Source organism: Dendrobates tinctorius, unplaced genomic scaffold (genome assembly GCF_039654945.1).
Source record: "Dendrobates tinctorius isolate UK_male_01 unplaced genomic scaffold, ASM3965494v1 ptg000035l, whole genome shotgun sequence".
In the NCBI taxonomy this organism is placed as follows: domain Eukaryota; kingdom Metazoa; phylum Chordata; class Amphibia; order Anura; family Dendrobatidae; genus Dendrobates; species Dendrobates tinctorius.
In genome coordinates, this window is record NW_027361703.1 from 52,070,694 (window position 1) to 52,089,604 (window position 18,911).

Here is an 18,911-nt window from a genome sequence, read left to right on the forward strand (position 1 = left end):
AGGAAATGTGCAGGGACACTAAGACTGACCAGATCAAGGAAAAGCATAGCAAACAGCTTGCAAGCTCCATGCCTAGAAAACCAGTCTCTCTGATTTGGTCAGTAACGCAGAAAATGAGCAGCAAACCAGTTGACTAAAAATCCTTCTGATTTTAAGAATAAAGAACATTTTTAATGATAAAGTTGTTATTTTAACCATTATTGAATATGAAGCAACCTCTTTAAGTCACAGAGTCTGTATGGCTCAATGGTTTTCAATTGGTACTTTTGTAAAAGGAGAATAAAAATTATGATACATATCAATGACCTAAAGTAGAGATAATTATTCCTCCCTACATAATTAGTAATTATAATTTGACACTAATATAATCTATTTAAGCACTTTTAATAGTTCATAGTCTAACATGTAATTTATCAATGTTCTCCATTTTCACAGCTATAAAAAAAATAAAAACACCAAAGCAGAGGCAATGAAGTAAGTAGTATACTTTTAAGCTTTGTTTTAGACTTATTCTTGGTAGGAGATACATAACTCATCTTTACATATGAGAAGTAATCATGCGGTCCAAGCTGTCGCATTGTAAAAGAGATAATCAGAATTTTTTTTTAAACTGAAAAGTAACAGAGCCACAAAGAAATAAGAAAAGCTAGGTCCAAATGAAATATAAAGTAGATGGAAAGATGAAATTATGGAACAATAGTGCTCATTTTTGCAATCACATAGGCCTTGATTCTTCAAAACCGGCATTGTTCCTTCCAGTCTTGATGAGGGTGTGTATTGGTGTCATAAGCACCTGATTCATTAGCAGGCAACTCTTAATGACAAGTGGCTAACACTTCCATGAGCTTCACCACAAATCTTACTCCCGTTACCTGTTCTGTCCCAGCTCAAAAAATATTTGCAAAGCTGTGCAAACTATTGCAAAAATGCTAGAAGTTACAAACTATATGCACAATCTCACATTACGCAAAAATTTTGTGATTTTTCAAAGTGTTTTACACCTGGCATACAACACACTTTGGGAAATCGGGGCCATAGCCTTAAATAACATTACTGCTTAGTAAGCTTTTACCCTCTATACAGGTATTTAGACTTACAACTGGGCCACCAGTTTGCTACCATGGAGTATCTGAGCATTTATACTAGCTGGTAAATAAATGGAGTGACAGGAATATAGCCAGGATCAGGCACCAAAACATCAATCAAAGCAAAATTAAACAAGATGAAGTCAAAATCAGGGGAAATTTCAGAATCAGATAAAGCTGAGGTGACTGGCAGGGTAAGCTTCAGGATAAAATGTAGTATACCAGAAACAAACCAAATTTTATAACTCAAATCCAGTAGACCCCCGAGCTTTTTTCGGTTTTGCGTTTTTGTTTTTCACTCCCCTCTTTCCCAGAGCCATAACTTTTATATAGTTCCATCAATATGTCCATGTGAGGGATTATTTTTTGCGGGACGAGTTATACTTTTGAACGATACTATTGGTTTTACCATATAGTGTACCAGAAAACAGGAAAAAAATTCCAAGGGCGGAGAAATTGCAAAAAAAAGTGCAATCCCACACTTGTTTTTTATTTGGATTTTTTACTAGTCTCACTAAATGCTGAACGTGACCTGCCACTTTGATTTTCAAGGTCATTACAAGTTCATAGACATCAAACATCTCTAGGTTCTTTTTTATCTAAGTGGTGAAAAAAAATTCCAAACTTTGCTAAAAAAAATTGTGCCATTTTCAGAGACCTGTAACATCTCCATTTTTGGTGATCTGGGGCTGTGTGAGGCTTATTTTTTGTGTGCAGGGCTGACATTTTTAATACCATTTTGGTGCAGATACGATCTTTTGATCGCCTGTTATTGCATTTTCAAAAAAACGTAATTCTGGCGTTTTGACTTTTTTTCTCACCACACCATTTAGCGATCAGATTAATCCTTTATTTTATTGATAGATTGGGTGATTCTGAATGCGGTGATACCAAATATGTGTATGGTATCTTTGATTTTAGTTTTATTGTTTTATTTTGAATGGGGCGAAAGGGGGGTGATTTGAACTTTTATATATTTTTTTACATTTTTAAAAACTTTTTTTTTACTTTTAGCATGCTTCAATAGTCTTCATAGGAGACTAGAAGCTGCCAAAGCTCGATCAGCACTGCTACATAGAGGCGATGGTCAGATCCCCTCTTTATAGTAGAATTGCTGACTTGCTATGAGCGCCGACCACTGGGTGGCGCTCACAGTAATCCGGCACTGACAACCATAAACGTCTCCAGGAGACCTCGGTTTGTCATGCCGACACCCTGGTGATCCGCGATCATGTGACGTAGGTCATAGGTGTTCATATTTCCTGCCCGATGGCCAGAAGCACCATTTAAATGCTGCTGTCAGCATTTATCAGCGGCATTTAACTAGTTAATAGCTGTAATGGATCGTGATTCCACCCGTGGTTATTGCCGGCACATGTCAGCTGTTCAAAACATCTGACATGTCCCAGGAAAGATGTGGGCTTACCACCGGAGCCCACATCAAAGGGAGGGAGTCCGACATCACGATAAATATACGCCTGATGTCAGAAAGGGTTTAAACAAGGAGTGATATTGCACTATTGGCCACAGAAGGAGATGCTGAATTCTCCTGCTGACCATCTTAATAGGCCAGTCATCCAAAACAAAAACTATCTAGCAGGATAGCATCACCGCACCAATCAACAATACACTTAGCAGGATGCTTTCGTGTCATCCAACTGGAGGAATTAAGGCGATTGGGTGGCACCCATGCCACCCAACAATGGAGAAGGCATTTTTATTACATGCTGGCCACTACTGACTACATCACAAGTGCCTCCTATAGAGTGCAGTGGGGTTTGGCTGTAGAGGTAAATGTCGATGGAGCAGGGTCAGGTAAGTATGTAACAGTGAGGAACTTAGAAAATGAGACAAAAAAGATGGCATCCCAGAGCAAATCTCGTGATACCCTGGATATTTTGCCAGTATTTTTCAACCAATAAAAAAAGACATGGTGTTTTTTTCTTTACTAATTTCACAAAGCTTTGGTACCTTCCTCTAGATACTGGAGTATTTCAATGGTTCATGACACCTAATAGCAAAGAGGAAAGAACACACAGATTGGGGCCCTCTTTTTTCATGGGTTCCCACAACATAAAATGTTCTTTATATAGTTTGCTTTGAGTGAATGATATAAAGTGACATGGGTGCAATTTCACACTCTCCCTTGGGTATCAGAAAAGCTAAATCACTCCCATTGCCAAACTATTTCATGTTTTTACATTCTGACACTTTTTTGCACCTAATTTCTTCGCTAATGCTATCACTGCTACATTCGGGATCTATTTTTACAAATCGTGTCATTATCCAGTATACCTTTCCTTCTCAGCACTGTGACTGTACTGAAAGGTGTTTCGAGTTTGACACATTTTCAAATTTTTCTTGATGGCATAATTGAGAAAGTGTTAACAAACGTAGAACATCTTGTCAGTGACAGAAATCTGAGACAACATGTATAGGTGCTTTTTATGGGGTGTTTGATAAAATCAAAAATAAAATATTTACAATATATTGAAAATAAAACCAACTTCAGATATATATATAGACTCTTTCAAATGCATAGCAGACATTTAAGCAATGAGCTTGATATTATGGATCCATTTGTATATATTTAGAAAGAAGGTTAACACTTTTACAGCTTATGCAAAGTTTGGATACACAAACGGTATAAGCAATGCTACCTTAAGACTGTACAGGCCTATAAAACAATAATATGGGCAGAATACAGACATACTATTTGACTTAATGTGTCCTTTAAATAGTTTACCTTATTTATAATGACACTATTTTATTTTAAAAATTACTGTGGATAAAATAATGAAGGGTTACATACAATGCAACTGATATTATTGTTAAATATTTCCAAATGACTTTCCATGTACAACGACTTTGCACAGTTCCATTACCTTTGTCATATTTGCTATTTAGTAACCATTTAATTATCTCCTGGGATAATTAAATATCTCAGTATCTCGTGGCAAAGATCTTTAACAAGTGGTTTTTCCTCAAGATTCGTGTTTTTGACTGATAAATGTATGAAAGGTGACCAGCATGTAATGACACATTTAGATTCGCAACAGACAAAGAATAAAAAGAGTGGTTGGATGATTTGGATGATTTGGCCTTCCTGAAATTTACTTCTGAAGCAGGTATGAAATTACAGTTCATAATACTATTGATTCTACAGTCCAAAGCCCAAGGAGCAACCCAGAATATCAATCTCCTTGCTGCGACTTAAGAGCAGGGCAGTCAATAATACTCCTATTTTACCTTACAGGTTGTCTTTTAATTTCTCAGCCAAGCTGCCAAGTTATTTTCTCTTTTTTATTTAGCAGCAAGTCTTTCCTTTCATAACATAGTGCCTCACTGAGTAGGATTGACTGCTGTAGGACTCAAAAAAGTTACAAGACAAGTAGACAGTTTTAACTTTCTGGCAGAATAATGCTTTGCACTAACTTAAAAAGCTACTCAAACATTACATTGAAACCTATCCAATCAGATTGTAGTCACCTTGCCGTCAAATGGGCTGTCATTAAGTGACAACCCTAGAAGACTGCGAGGTGATCCCATTTCTTGTTATTAGGGTTTATTGTAACGCTGTTTCTGTATGTTTCAGCTCTGTGTATGTACAATATATATGCTTGGCTAACGTCATCAGAAGTGATTATTATCCATAAATGTAGCAGTGTTCAAAAACATATGTATGGCCGAGTTTCATGAATCTAGGGGTTGTCCTAGGCTTTAATCCATTTGGAAATACCAGCATAGCATGAAGATGAGGTAGTGGTAAGAAGATGTACTGAGGACCGTACAGGGGAGAACGAGCAGTGGAAGTGGCCGGAGATGAGAGTGATGAGGTATCAGCTTTTTTATAACCTTTTGTCACCAATCTGTAGTTCAGCAAGACACCATTTTGTTGAATTTTGGCAGAGCAAATTACAAAAAAATCTGCATTCTGGAAATTACAGATATTTGCAGAATTAGGATGAATTTCAATAACTCTTGAATAAATTCACTGAACTTTCATGCTGATGTTAAAATGGCATTAATTGCCATCTGACTTATTTTATGACTTTCTACTGGTTAGTGAGATCAACACATGTAACATACAATTTTCTGAAAGGTCCAGTGCAATAAGTGATATGCTGGATGGAAACATTCCCATTGAAAATATGATCTCTTGTTAGGAAGACAAAAATCCTAATGATTAGTTATGTGGGAACCTGGCCCAAGAAATGAACTAGAAAAAATATCTTAATCAATTCTTAAATGCACAATAAGTTACATCACTAAACATCCTTCTTACAAAACTATAGAGAACAGCAGAAATCACTCGGAATATCATACTTCAGATCAAGAAACAAAAACAATAAAATTCTAGCGATATATTTTATTGGGAGGTGGGGATAATATCATCACTGGGACCTTCATTCATTGAGGGAATGGAGGCCGTGACTCTTGTTAGCCGATTTTTTGTTTCTATATACATTCCCCAGTGAATATATTGGAAAGGTAGTCATGCCATTATGTTTTGTGGAAGTTATGGAAATAGCAACGCATGCAGCACTTTTCCTTTTTATATAACAACAATGGGGAACAAGCAACAAGCATGCAATCACTTCTCCTGATTAAAAAATGGGTATAGCCCCGTAAAGTAAATGCATCACCTATATTGATGTAACTAATTTAAAAAAAGATTGAGACTTATTGTTATTTCTGTAATTGATTACAGGAGCAGTTTTCTGACCTGAGCTGCTGCTAACTACATTCAGGTTAGCTTTGCTGCAGTCATGTGGACTATATGAGATGTTTGTTTTCATGAATGAGAATGTTTCCTAGCCATACTCTGTGATATGTGCAGTAACTAATGTGAAGGGAAAGGAGGTAAGTTCTTTCGATGAAATGTTTTCAATAGTGAAACCTCTGTTATCTGCCTGCACAGTTATAAAAAGGTGCTATCAAATGCTGAAATCCTGCCTATAGTGATAGATGACCGCTAAGACGTGATCTCTACAAAACAGAACATTCTTATTGCGAGATCTAGTGGCCAGTGTGAAAAATGCAATACTTTCAGATTATTTTTTCAAATCTAACTTATGACCTTGCAAAATTACATAATAAACAATATTTTTAAATGAAGCTAACTGTACACTTTTTTTTACAATATAAGAAATATCTTATGCTCTGCATTAGTCACAAGAAGGTGGAACTCCATAGACATTGTAGCTAAATGTGCTCCGAAATCTTGTTAGAGGGGCTGTCTTATGACTACAGTTTAGGCATACATTGCTCCCTGAGTCGCAGCTTCTTGCTTGTTGTAGGGGGGTGGTGTTCTAACTGACTGACAATTCAGACTATTGATATCATCATGCCACTGACCACCACTATGTGTTCTCTGATGCTGCAAGTAGCGGCAGTATTACCGCTTCAGCATCAGATAATCCAGTGATCTAGCAAGCTTCAAAGTAGTTATCACCACCTCAATAGGAAAGAGCTTGTGAGCATTGTGCTCCTTGGCTAGAAGACTAGCTGCTACTGACAGACTGCAGCGGTGGTCAGTAATAAAGGCAATGAGTAGTAAACCATAACATTGAGAATAGCTCTGCTCTTGAGAATGTCAAGGATTTTTAAGAACAAGAAAATAGAAAAGTTGCTTGCTCGTATAAGGACTTTACACTTTCACTCATTTAATATAATGGCAATAAAGCCCTTCAAGTCTCTTGCACTTGTACAAAAGATATGGATACGATGTAGCTTGCTCAGCTCTTTCTAAAGTCCTGTGGCCAGAGTTAGATATACCTGTGTCATCCATAATTACAGTATAGAATACACTTTCTAATATATCCAATGATTAGACTTTGTTGTGAGACTCTCTTACTTTTGAGTTTCAAAAATGATCTTTAAGCGATTTATCATTTGGATGCTCTTCTAATGTATTTTTCAATGCAACAGTTAGCTTAGACACCATGAAATTCTGGAATAATATGTCATACTTGAACAAGAGCTGTTTAGCTGAGATTCCCAGCATTTAAATTACTTCTGACTTTTTTTTTACAAGTTCCACCATTGTCACACACTTCATTCCTCTCAGAAGGGTCATCATTCACCAAAAAATGTTTGACAAAGATCATCGACACTGAAAGTACATCCTGCGTCATTAGAGCACTTAGAACACTTTCTTACAAGAAGCACTACATGCATTTACTTTGAAAAGTGTGAAATCTTTACTTTGAGAGGTCTTTAATAGTATCCTTGAGAGGTTTGCCCCTGGGAATAAGCAGTGGAAATCAATATTGTATGGGAGAAAATTCAGAATTGCAGATACTAAAACAAATCAATAATGCAAGAAGATTATTATACATCTGATCATGTGTATTTAAACAGAAAATGAAATAAAAGGTAACTCATCGCAGCAGAATTTCGGAGCCCTAAATATGACTGTCATATAATCAGCATTCTGCTTTATTGAGCAGCATTATGTTATAGGTACTTAGAATGGCCGCACTTTCAAGCAGTTCAGATACTATTATTATTATTTTCTTGTTGGGCTGCTTTAACATCAAATAAGCTTTGAAGATGCATTATGCAAGCTAATGAATACCCTGGTACGAATGTAGAAAACGACAGGTAAAAATGGATTTCTTCAGTAATGCCACTAAGCGAAAGCGTGACTTGTCTCAAAGAACACTGTCGGATAACTGCTGTCCTATAACAAATTGAACAAAAAAATCTATTAGCAAACTTAGATATTCTCCGCATAATCTTGACACTTATTATGTTTTAACAAAGATATCAAGTTCCATGCATTTTAATTTGCACAAAATGTAATTTAACGATAGCTGGAGGCTGTTTTTCTTCTAAAATCATTGGAATATGATAGTAAGGGAAATTATTTAAAATATTTTTTATTCACTGATTGTTTTTAACATATTTTGTAAGTTTCAGAGCACAAAGTAGATGACATTTAAAAATTGGATGACAGTAAAGGTACTGTCACACTTAGCGATGTACCAGCGATCCCGACCAGCGATATGACGGGGTCAGGATCGCTGGTACATCGCTAAGTGGTCGCTAGTGAGCTGCCACACAGGCAGATCTCACCAGCGACATCGCTGGGGACGGGGGTCGCTACTTACCTGTCACACCAGGCAATCCTGCGTCCTCCCGCCCGCGTCCACGCGTCGCTCGTTGTCACAGCAGGAAGCACCGCAGGAAGCTGACAAGAAACAGTCCAGGACGTTCTCGCGCGATCAGCGATAAGCAGCGGGGGAGCCGGTCGTTGGTAAGTATCAGACACAGCGATATCGCTAGCAATATTGCTATAACGTCACGAGTTATAGCGATATTGCTAGCGATGTCTCTTAGTGTGACAGGCCCTTAAGACCCATTTTATTCTGTAATACCTGCAATTACATGGATAGGAATTAAAGTTACCCACTTATATGTTTTCCAAGGTATCATGCCTATACTATTCTACAATGCCCAATATTGGCATAGCCCACATTCTATATAAATACATACGGACACATTTTCAAGCATTAGGATATGTTCACAAGTGACAATTTTGCAGTTGTTAATATTTTGTACATTTTTCGAGCAGAACAGTTGCATTTTACGATATCAGCAAAAGCACTGAGATTTCAGAAGTCTCATGTACATGTTTGTTTCTGACAGAATTTGAGCATTGCAGAGTATTTAAAACTCTGCAGCATGTCAATTCTCAAAGCTTTTTTGGAGCATTTTTCAGTTGAAAGACTGAAAAAGCCCACATAAAATTTGCTCTACATTTTTGTAACAGTTTTGTTGAATAAAATTTACTTCATTAATATGTACAGTAGACAAATCACGTATATAACCCACCTGAAAAATGCAGCAAAAAGAGCAAAAATTCAGCTACCTCCTGCATTTTATTTGCAGCATTTTTACAGCCAAGAGCAAAGATTTTGAATGCAGAAAAAAAAGCACTGCAAAAATGCCACTTATGGCCATACGCTTATAATTCATGTAGCCAAGCTATGAATTATAGTGCAGTTTTTGAGTTATTCTTTTCTGTCTAGTTAAAACCCCAAGCTTTTTTTTAATGCTGTTTCCACTGCCAACATGTGTGCTGTTTTTATCGAGTCCATGATCTTGATGGATTCCATCAACTTGATTCTGTCAGGTTACAATAATTTCTCTCAGGCAGAATTATAAATCCCAACACACTATTCTGCCTGTTGGGCAAAATGAAAAACCTAAAAGAATGAAGCAAAGGAGAACAAAGCCTTGCTATTTTCTAATTTTTGCAGACTGAGTCCCTGGATCTATACAAGATGCAGTGTCATTACAAATATTTTTTGTCTATCTAATACTGTATATGATGGTCAAAGATGGACAAGTATTATAAGATTCGACTCAAACTAAGTAGATGTCAGCAATATACACAGATTAACAGACAATCCACATTAAAGTGAAAGTATTGTAAAAAAAAAATCTTATTGTTTAAATGACATTTTTGTGCTATTATATGTATTTTTTAACAGTTTGACAATTTTTTCTATATCATGATCTTTCTTATAAACAAAAATGGTAATTTTGTCTGTTCATTGCAGCTAATAAACATGCGAATGTCATGAAACAAAAGTAAGTTATAGTCTTAAAAAGCCCTAGTGGCCAATCTGAAAATTGTAAGATTTTAATTTTTCCTTTACAAAAAATATATTTAACTCAAAATCAGTTTTAAACAATAGGTAAATTCTAATGGCATTCCTTTTAAGCTTCTTCCTAACTTAAGGGCAATATCTATGAACAATCTCTATGAGGGTGGTTTCTCCATTGCCATGTTAATAATATTTGAAGCTTTAACTAGAAAAGGATCAAAAAAATGTAGAGTAGAATCTTTTACATACACTTCCCTACCCTTTATGATCCACTCATGGTACTTACTTAAAAAAGCTTTCCATATTCAATGGACAGCTGTCAGCCCATGACTACTCCACTCTGTTTAACTCTCTTGTGTTCTATATTAAAGAGCTGCTGCCAGACTCCTCTGACAGTGGTTTATCTCGCCAAGAAAAAATTGATTGGCAGTCTGAAATTAAACATGCCGATTCCTCATCTCCGATGACATTATTTGTCAGGGAATAGTCAGTAGGCCCAAATACACGTGTAGCAGAAATGAGAAAAATTAGAAAAATTTGAATGGAAAGGGTAAAATGTGTTAAAGATATACCAGATATACCGGTCAGCCATACCACTGACAGGTAAAGTGAATAATATTGATTATCCCGTGATAATGTCAATTATCATGGAGAAGAAATATTAGGCAAAAAATGAAGTCAGTTCTTGAAGATTATGCTGAAAGCTAGAGTTTGATAACAAATTACCTAAGTATACTTCCAAATCTGAAGTTTGAAAGTCACAATGGCATTTGTTATTGAGCTACTTGAGATGGTGAAGGACATATTATTTATTCCTAACCAGGAAAAAACATGCATTTTTTGTTACAAGAGTCAATGATCTCAATAGTGTTGACTGACTTAATCTGCTAGATGATTAACGGTCCCATGCTCCACAGAATGTGATTAATTGTGAGGCTTGCAGCGAGCTATGTATAATTATCAGGTGTTAGCAGGTAAATATGAGATGGATGCAACCAGGAATGACTTATAAATAGAATTGAAGGAGAAAGAAATTCTATTGTGGGTTTCTTGATAGCTAAAACGAATCCATCTGCACTACATAACAATTTGATTCATTAATCAGGTTCTATTCATCTGTTTTTAATTAATTTCAAACTCACAGCTAAACTATACTACTACACAAGGGTAAATGTACAAAAGGTTGATCTGTTACATTCCAATTTAATAAATTGTCTCAATTTGCAAGCTTAAGGTTTATATATATATATATATATATATATATATATATATATTAAAGGGGTTTTCCGACACTAAATAAGTTTTAAAAAAAAGTTTAAATATCTGTACATAACTCAATAATGTCTCCCAAACCCTTATTTTTATACCTTATACTAACTTTACTAGTATTTCTGGGGTCACCTGTTTGCTTAAATTTAGCTCCTCTGGCTGCACTGACTTTCTGTACTACATTTCCCACAAAGCACAATATAATTTGCCATATCTACAGAACTGATTGGAATTTTTAATCACTATAATTAAGAAAAATATTTACCTTTAAAGAATGATAAATGCAAAATATGATTTTCTGTATCTCTTTAAGAATAAAAGGGGTACTCCAAGGAGATAAACAAAATTGTACTGTCATGGCTCTCATAAACTATAAAGATGAGGTGCTCAGTGCATTTTAATTATCCTTATATGACAGCAGCTGCTCCTCACTGAAGTGTTCACCTCCCTCCCGTAACAGCCAGTCTTAGAAGAGGGGGCATGGCTATAAAACATTATCAGGAGACTGGCTGAGAGTAGCAGAATGGAGCTGCACACTGCTGTAATGTCCAAAATGAGAGAGGTGAACAGTGAAGAGCAGTTCATCATGCCAGCCCCTTGATAATGTCTCCTTGTCTGCAGTCCAAGGTGATGGGTGGTGGTGAGAGAGTAACCTGTCTTTCCCTGACAAAGCTGTGCATGTCACAGCAATACATGTGGGGTCTTTTTTGCCTTTCCGAACCCCTGTTATCTCTTATTGCACTTTTTAAAAAATTTCTCCCATAGCTGTAGGTGTCGGCATGTATACACCTATCTTTCTATACAGCGTATTGAGGCTTTACTCTATATGACCAGGGTTGAGCCCCTTTCCTCAGGGCATGATCCTACCATTTAATCTCTTACCTTGCATATCAGCCATGCTATATTTTAGATATATTACAGTTGTGGCCAAAAGTATTGACACCCCTGCAATTCTGTCAGATAATACTCAGTTTCTTCCTGAAAATAATTGCAAACACAAATTCTTTGGTATTATTATCTTCATTTAATCTGCCTTAAATGAAAAAACACAAAAGAGAATGAAAAAAGCAAAACATTGATTATTTCCCACAAAACTCCAAAAATGGGCAAGACAAAAATATTGGGACCCTCAGCCTAATACTTGGTTCCACAACCGTTAGCCAAAATAACTGCGACCAACCACTTTTGGTAACCATCAATGAGTTTCTTACAATGCTCTGCTGGAATTTTAGACCATTCTTCTTTGGCAAACTGCTCCAGGTCCCTGATATTTGAAGGGTGCCTTCTCCAAACTGCCATTTTTAGATCTCTCCACAGGTGTTCTATGGGAATCAGGTCTGGACTCATTGCTGGCCACCTTAGAAGTCTCCAGTGCTTTCTGTCAAACCATTTTCTAGTGCTTTTTGAAGTGTGTTTTGGGTCATTGTCCTGCTGGAAGACCAGTGACCTCTGAGGGAGACCCAGCTTTTTCTCACTGGGCCCTACATTATGCTGCAAAATTTGTTGATAGTCTTCAGACTTCATAATGCCATGCACACGGTCAAGCAGTCCAGTGCCAGAGGCAGCAAAGCAACCCCAAAACATCAGGGAACCTCCGCCATGTTTGACTGTAGGGACCGTGTTCTTTTCTTTGAATGCCTTTTTGCTCTCCAGTAAACTCTATGTTGATGCCTTTGCCCACAAAGTTCTATTTTTGTCTCATCTGACCAGAAGAACATTCTTCCAAAACGTTTTAGGCTTTTTCAGGTAAGTTTTGGCAAACTCCAGCCTGACTTTTTTGTCTCGGGGTAAGAAGTGGGGTCTTCCTGGGTCTCCTACCATAGTCCCTTTTCATTCAGATGCCGATGGATAGTACGGGTTGACACTGTTGTACCCTCGGACTGCAGGGCAGCTTGAACTTGTTTGGATGTTAGTCGAGGTTCTTTATCCAACATCCGCACAATCTTGCATTGAAATCTCTTGTCAATTTTTCTTTTCCGTCCACATCTAGGGAGGTTAGCCACAGTGCCATGGGCTTTAAACTTCTTGATGACACTGCGCACGGTAAACACAGGAATATTCAGGTCTTTGGAGATGGACTTGTAGCCTTGAGATTGCTCATGCTTCCTCACAATTTGGTTTCTCAAGTCCTCAGACAGTTCTTTGGTCTTCTTTCTTTTCTCCATGCTCAATGTGGTACACACAAGGACACAGGACAGAGGTTGAGTCAATTTTAATCCATGTCAACTGGCTGCAAGTGTGATTTAGTTATTGCCAACACCTGTTAGGTGCCACAGGTAAGTTACAGGTGCTGTTAATTACACAAATTAGAGAAGCATCACATGATTTTTCAAACAGTGCCAATACTTTTGTCCACCCTCTTTTTTATGTTTGGTGTGGAATTATATCCAATCTGGCTTTAGGACAATTCTTTTTGTGTTTTTTCATTTAAGACAAATTAAATGAAGATAATAATACCAAAGAATTTGTGTTTGCAATCATTTTCAGGAAGAAACTGAGTATTATCTGACAGAATTGCAGGGGTGTCAATACTTTTGGCCACAACTGTATGTGTACTAGATGTACCTGTTACTAACATGTTCCACCTAATTAGTACCATATTGTGATTAGCATTCTATTTTCCATCACAGATGCTACACCAACTAATATATATTGTGGATTTACTTTAGGAATGTAATTATTATAAGGTTCCTTGTAACATACATCTTTCTACATTCCTATATGAATTGACTTATAATATTAACAAATATGCATGCTCTATTTCATTATAGGCTCTGTAAATATTAATGTGTTTGTTTGGGACCTTTCTTGACTTACTGTACATATGATATAACTTTTTCTGGTCACTTTGTTCTCTGAGATGCTGTGGTTATGTTATAATTGTGCAATACTGAGAGCTATTTCACCTATTGTGCATTATTGCTGTTACTTTGGTACTTATACTTGGCTATTGTATACCTCAAGGTTTTTTTTTATTCTATTGCTATGTGGTTTTAAATGTTTTTAGGTGGTGTTTATTTTCCCAAATAAACTTTACATATTTTGTGAATATCTAGGCATACTCATCCCTAAGTAGTTCTTTCCCTTCAATAAATTTGAGTAGACACACTCATTCTATGTATGGTCTGGGAAGTGGATGCATTCATTATAGCACTGCTCACTCTCAATTTTTTCTCCACCACTGTGGTATTCCCTTGATAAACCCCTTGATTAGCAGAAGAGGGTGGATACATGTCAGGAATATGGAGACTCTGCTAGTATGATGTATATCATCTTTCAGCTCCTCAAACTAAGTACACTTTTTTTCAGGCCATATTGGCTCCATTAGAGCTCATTTATATTTTCTATCATTTTGTGTGCTGTCCATTATCAGGGACATACGCCCTTTGACTATGTCTGAAAACTATTGCAATGTCACTTTATATATTATGTATAGGGTTACTAGACAGGGTCAAAGAGGGATGGTCTTCATTGAGAAGGGGTGCCATATCGTATTTATAGGGTGTCAACCTCCGACAGGAAGGGAACAGTATAGGGCTAATTAGTCCCAAAATTCCCTATTATGCTAGACGACCGTTTGTAAATAAATATATTTATCTTAGTATTTGCTTACCTCCAGGTGCTTAAGTACCTTTTTTAGAATTATATTACTAATGGATACGTTTACAAAGGGTTATGTTTTTTGCTGTACAAATACAGGAAGTCGAATGGTTCAAAACTTTACATAAAACATACAGAAAAAAAACCTTTCATCCAAAAATACAGGCATTTAAATTGTAAAAAAAAACTCATCCTAAAGATGTTGATATCTTTTACGGCTTAGAGCAGAGATGTGTGAAAAAATTTGAGTATAATTAAATTCCACAGACCTTACTGCTCATCCCAGAAAAAAAGGCAGACTTACTTATTAACAACAGGTTGCTATACAAATGGACTAGCAGAATGCAGCAGACCCCCATGATAGGTTTGTGAGTGGTTGCTTCATCAATATTTTGCACCCCGCCTTTATTATGGGGTTTGTTGCAGCCTGTAGGGCATTGGTATTGTATCCTGGTGTTGGTGAGTAAGGCTGTCTTTTTTCTGTGATTTTCTTCTTCGTGTCCTTTTTCTGTGAATCGCCTTACTGCTCAGAAAAAGTGGGTTGCCACTACCATTTCTATATTGGTGCTCGTGGAGAAATAGCAGTAGATTAAATAGAATCCTGCCACTCCCATGAATTGAAGTTCATTTAATGCACATAGGGAAATCCAAATCACAGACATTTCAGTCCATCCCAGGCATTCATCAATAATTTGTGATAATGTGATTTTGATTTCCCTGTGTGCATTAAGTGAACTTCAATGCATGTGAGTGCCAGGATTCTATTTTACTCTCTCTGTATTGTCTGCATGATGTTTTTATTACAAATTTTCCATCTACTGTCGAACAAATGAAAGAACATTTGAAGCACTGGGCCAAATGTCACTTTTAGGAATCTCAAGAAGTTGAACATTGTACTTGACATGGAATTTGCTTCAACTCTGGATAACATTATATCTAATTCAGAAGCATATTACTATTTTTATAGAAGTGTAACTTTAACTCTGTGATTAAAAATGCAAGGAAAAGTATTATGCTTCCTTTCTTCAAAACTACAAATATATTTACAACACTCTTTGAATAAAAGTTTTTGCAGCTTGTATAAATGCAAAAGGGCATTATTAGTATTTTTATAAATATTGCTAACTTCCACAGTGCTGGACAAATATATTAAATATATACCTTAAAAAAAGTAAAAACAAGGATAACTGTAGCAAGTGTTAAAATAAAAAAGCAAGCTACATCCATGATGATACACATTGCTACTTGAGAACATCTTATAACAGCAAAAATTGTAGAGCAACATGGTGCACTATGTTACTAGAGTAGGGCACCGGTGGTTAGGTTAACATCTGCTACATCTGTAAGTACAATAAACATGACCTTCTTGGAAAAAAGATTAATACAAAAGACCCTGAAGTGACTCCGCTAGATATACCTGTATATTGCTACATGTTTTGAAAACAAGTTGACTCCATACTACTGTATGTGAAGAAATGCCATCTTCACTGAAAAAAACCATAACTCTTCACAGGATCCTTTACTTAGTAGCATGTAAATGACAAATATTTTTTTCTGATCTATACTGTGAATGTGATATGTAATTGAGGATCAACACCTGTAAGAGCGAGGGCTCAGCTTACAATTTATTCAACTCAACAAATAACTAACGGATATACAGTCATGGTCAAAAGTGCTGGAACCCTTGAAAGTGTTTGAGAAAATGAGGTATTTGAAACAGAAAAATATTGCAATTATATGTTTCATTATACATATATTTATTTCCTGTGTGTGTATTGGAACAACACAAAAGATACGGGAAAAAAAGGCAAATTGAACATACAGTCATATGTAAAAGTTTGGGCACCCCTATTAATGTTAACCTTTTTTCTTTGTAACAATTTTGGTTTTTGCAACAGCTATTTCAGTTTCATATATCTAATAACTGATGGACTCAGTTATATTTCTGGATTCAAATGAGGTTTATTGTACTAACAGAAAATGTGCAATCTGCATTTAAACAAAATTTGACCGGTGCAAAAGTATGGGCACCCTTATCATTTTCTTGATTTGAACACTCCTAACTACTTTTTACTGACTTCCTGAAGCACTAAATTGGTTTTGTAAACTCATTGAGCTTTGAACTTCATAGCCAGGTGTATCAAATCATGAGAAAAGGTATTTAAAGTGGCCACTTGCAAGTAGTTCTCCTATTTGATTCTCCTATGAAGAGTGGCATCATGGGCTCCTCAAAACAACTCTCAAATGATCTGAAAACAAAGATTATTCAACATAGCTTTTCAGGGGAAGGATACAAAAAGTTGTCTCAGAGATTTAACCTCTCAGTTTCCACTGTGAGGAACATAGTAAGGAAATGGAAGAACACAGGTACAGTTCTTGTTAAGCCCAGAAGTGGCAGGCCAAGAAAAATATCAGAAAGGCAGAGAAGAAGAATGGTGAGAACAGTCAAGGACAATCCACAGACCACCTCCAAAGACCTGCAGCATCATCTTACGGCAGATGGTGTCACTGTGCATCGGTCAACAATACAGCGCATGCATAACGCCTTTTTGTATGACCAAACAACTCAATCTTTGTTTCATCAGTCCACAGGACCTTCTTCCAAAATGTAACTGGCTTGTCCAAATGTGCTTTTGCATACCTCAGGCGACTCTGTTTGTGGCGTGCTTGCAGGAACGGCTTCTTTCGCATCACTCTCACATACAGCTTCTCCTTGTGTAAAGTGCGCTGTATTGTTGACCGATGCACAGTGACACCATCTGCAGCAAGATGATGCTGCAGGTCTTTGGAGGTGGTCTGTGGATTGTCCTTGACTGTTCTCACCATTCTTCTTCTCTGCCTTTCTGATATTTTTCTTGGCCTGCCACTTCTGGGCTTAACAAGAACTGTACCTGTGTTCTTCCATTTCCTTACTATGTTCCTCACAGTGGAAACTGACAGGTTAAATCTCTGAGACAACTTTTTGTATCCTTCCCCTGAAAAGCTATGTTGAATAATCTTTGTTTTCAGATCATTTGAGAGTTGTTTTGAGGAGCCCATGATGCCACTCTTCATAGGAGAATCAAATAGGAGAACTACTTGCAAGTGGCCACTTTAAATACCTTTTCTCATGATTTGAAACACCTGGCTATGAAGTTCAAAGCTCAATGAGGTTACAAAACCAATTTAGTGCTTCAGGAAGTCAGTAAAAAGTAGTTAGGAGTGTTCAAATCAAGAAAATGATAAGGGTGCCCATACTTTTGCACCGGTCAAATTTTGTTTAAATGCAGATTGCACATTTTCTGTTAGTACAATAAACCTCATTTGAAACCAGAAATATAACTGAGTCCATCAGTTATTAGATATATGAAACTGAAATACCTGTTGCAAAAACCAAAATTGTTATAAAGAAAAAAGGTTAACAAAAGGTTAACATTAATAGGGGTGCCCAAACTTTTACATATGACTGTAATTGCACACAAAATCCCAAAACTGGTATGGACAAAATTGTTGGTACCTTTACAAAATTGTGGATGCACAACTTTACTTCAAGCATGTGATACTCGATCAAACTCACCTACGGCAATTAACAGGTGTGGGTAATATGAAAATCACATCCTGATATCAGATCTTTGCATTGTGTGCCTGTGCATGTTAGGCGCCGGGATTCTCTCTCTGCACAGGATGGATACCAAGCCTTATCGTCTCCTGCCATCTCCCATTCAGTCTTGACCGCAGTAGATGCTGCTCAGCAAAGATGTCGATCTCAGCGTCTTGCTCAGACATGGGCTGTGCACATTGTTCCTCCTGCCTCTTCAGGTTCAGCTATGGTAACTAACAATAGACAGCAGGGAGCAGTTATTCCTGAGACTAAGTCCAGGATTCACTCTACTGAGCATGTTCATGAGGTGGCGATCTCTCATAGGTGGTCAGTAGTGTTGAGCATTCCGATACTGCAAATATCCGGTATCGGACGATATTTGCTGTATCGGAGTTCCGATACCGAGTTCCGATATTTTTACATTATCGAATACCGGAATCGGAAGTTCCCATAATGCAATGAGCCACTTGTGTTAGCCATGTTAACTAATGGCAAGGCTGTGATTGGCTGCTGAAATGATGTCATCATGATGCGCGGTCTGTGCGGGCCTGCCGGGGGTTTCTGCGGGCCTGCCGGAGGTCTGTGCGAGCTGCTGAGGGTCTGTGCGGGCCTGCCAAGGGTCTGTGCGGGCTGCTGGGGGTCAATACTTTTGTCTGGCCCATTTTTGGAGTTTTGTGTGAAATGATCAATATTTTGCTTTTTGCTTCATTCTCTTTTGTTTTTTCATTTAAGACAAATTAAATGAAGATAATAATACCA

General features: G+C 37.1%; 1 protein-coding gene across 2 annotated transcripts in view; it reads right to left on the reverse strand.

Moving 5' to 3' along the window:
• The window catches only part of TAFA5 (TAFA chemokine like family member 5), an 881,362-nt gene that overhangs the window by 825,768 nt on the left and 36,683 nt on the right, over window positions 1–18,911 (reverse strand). The gene's annotated exons all lie outside the window — the stretch shown is intronic.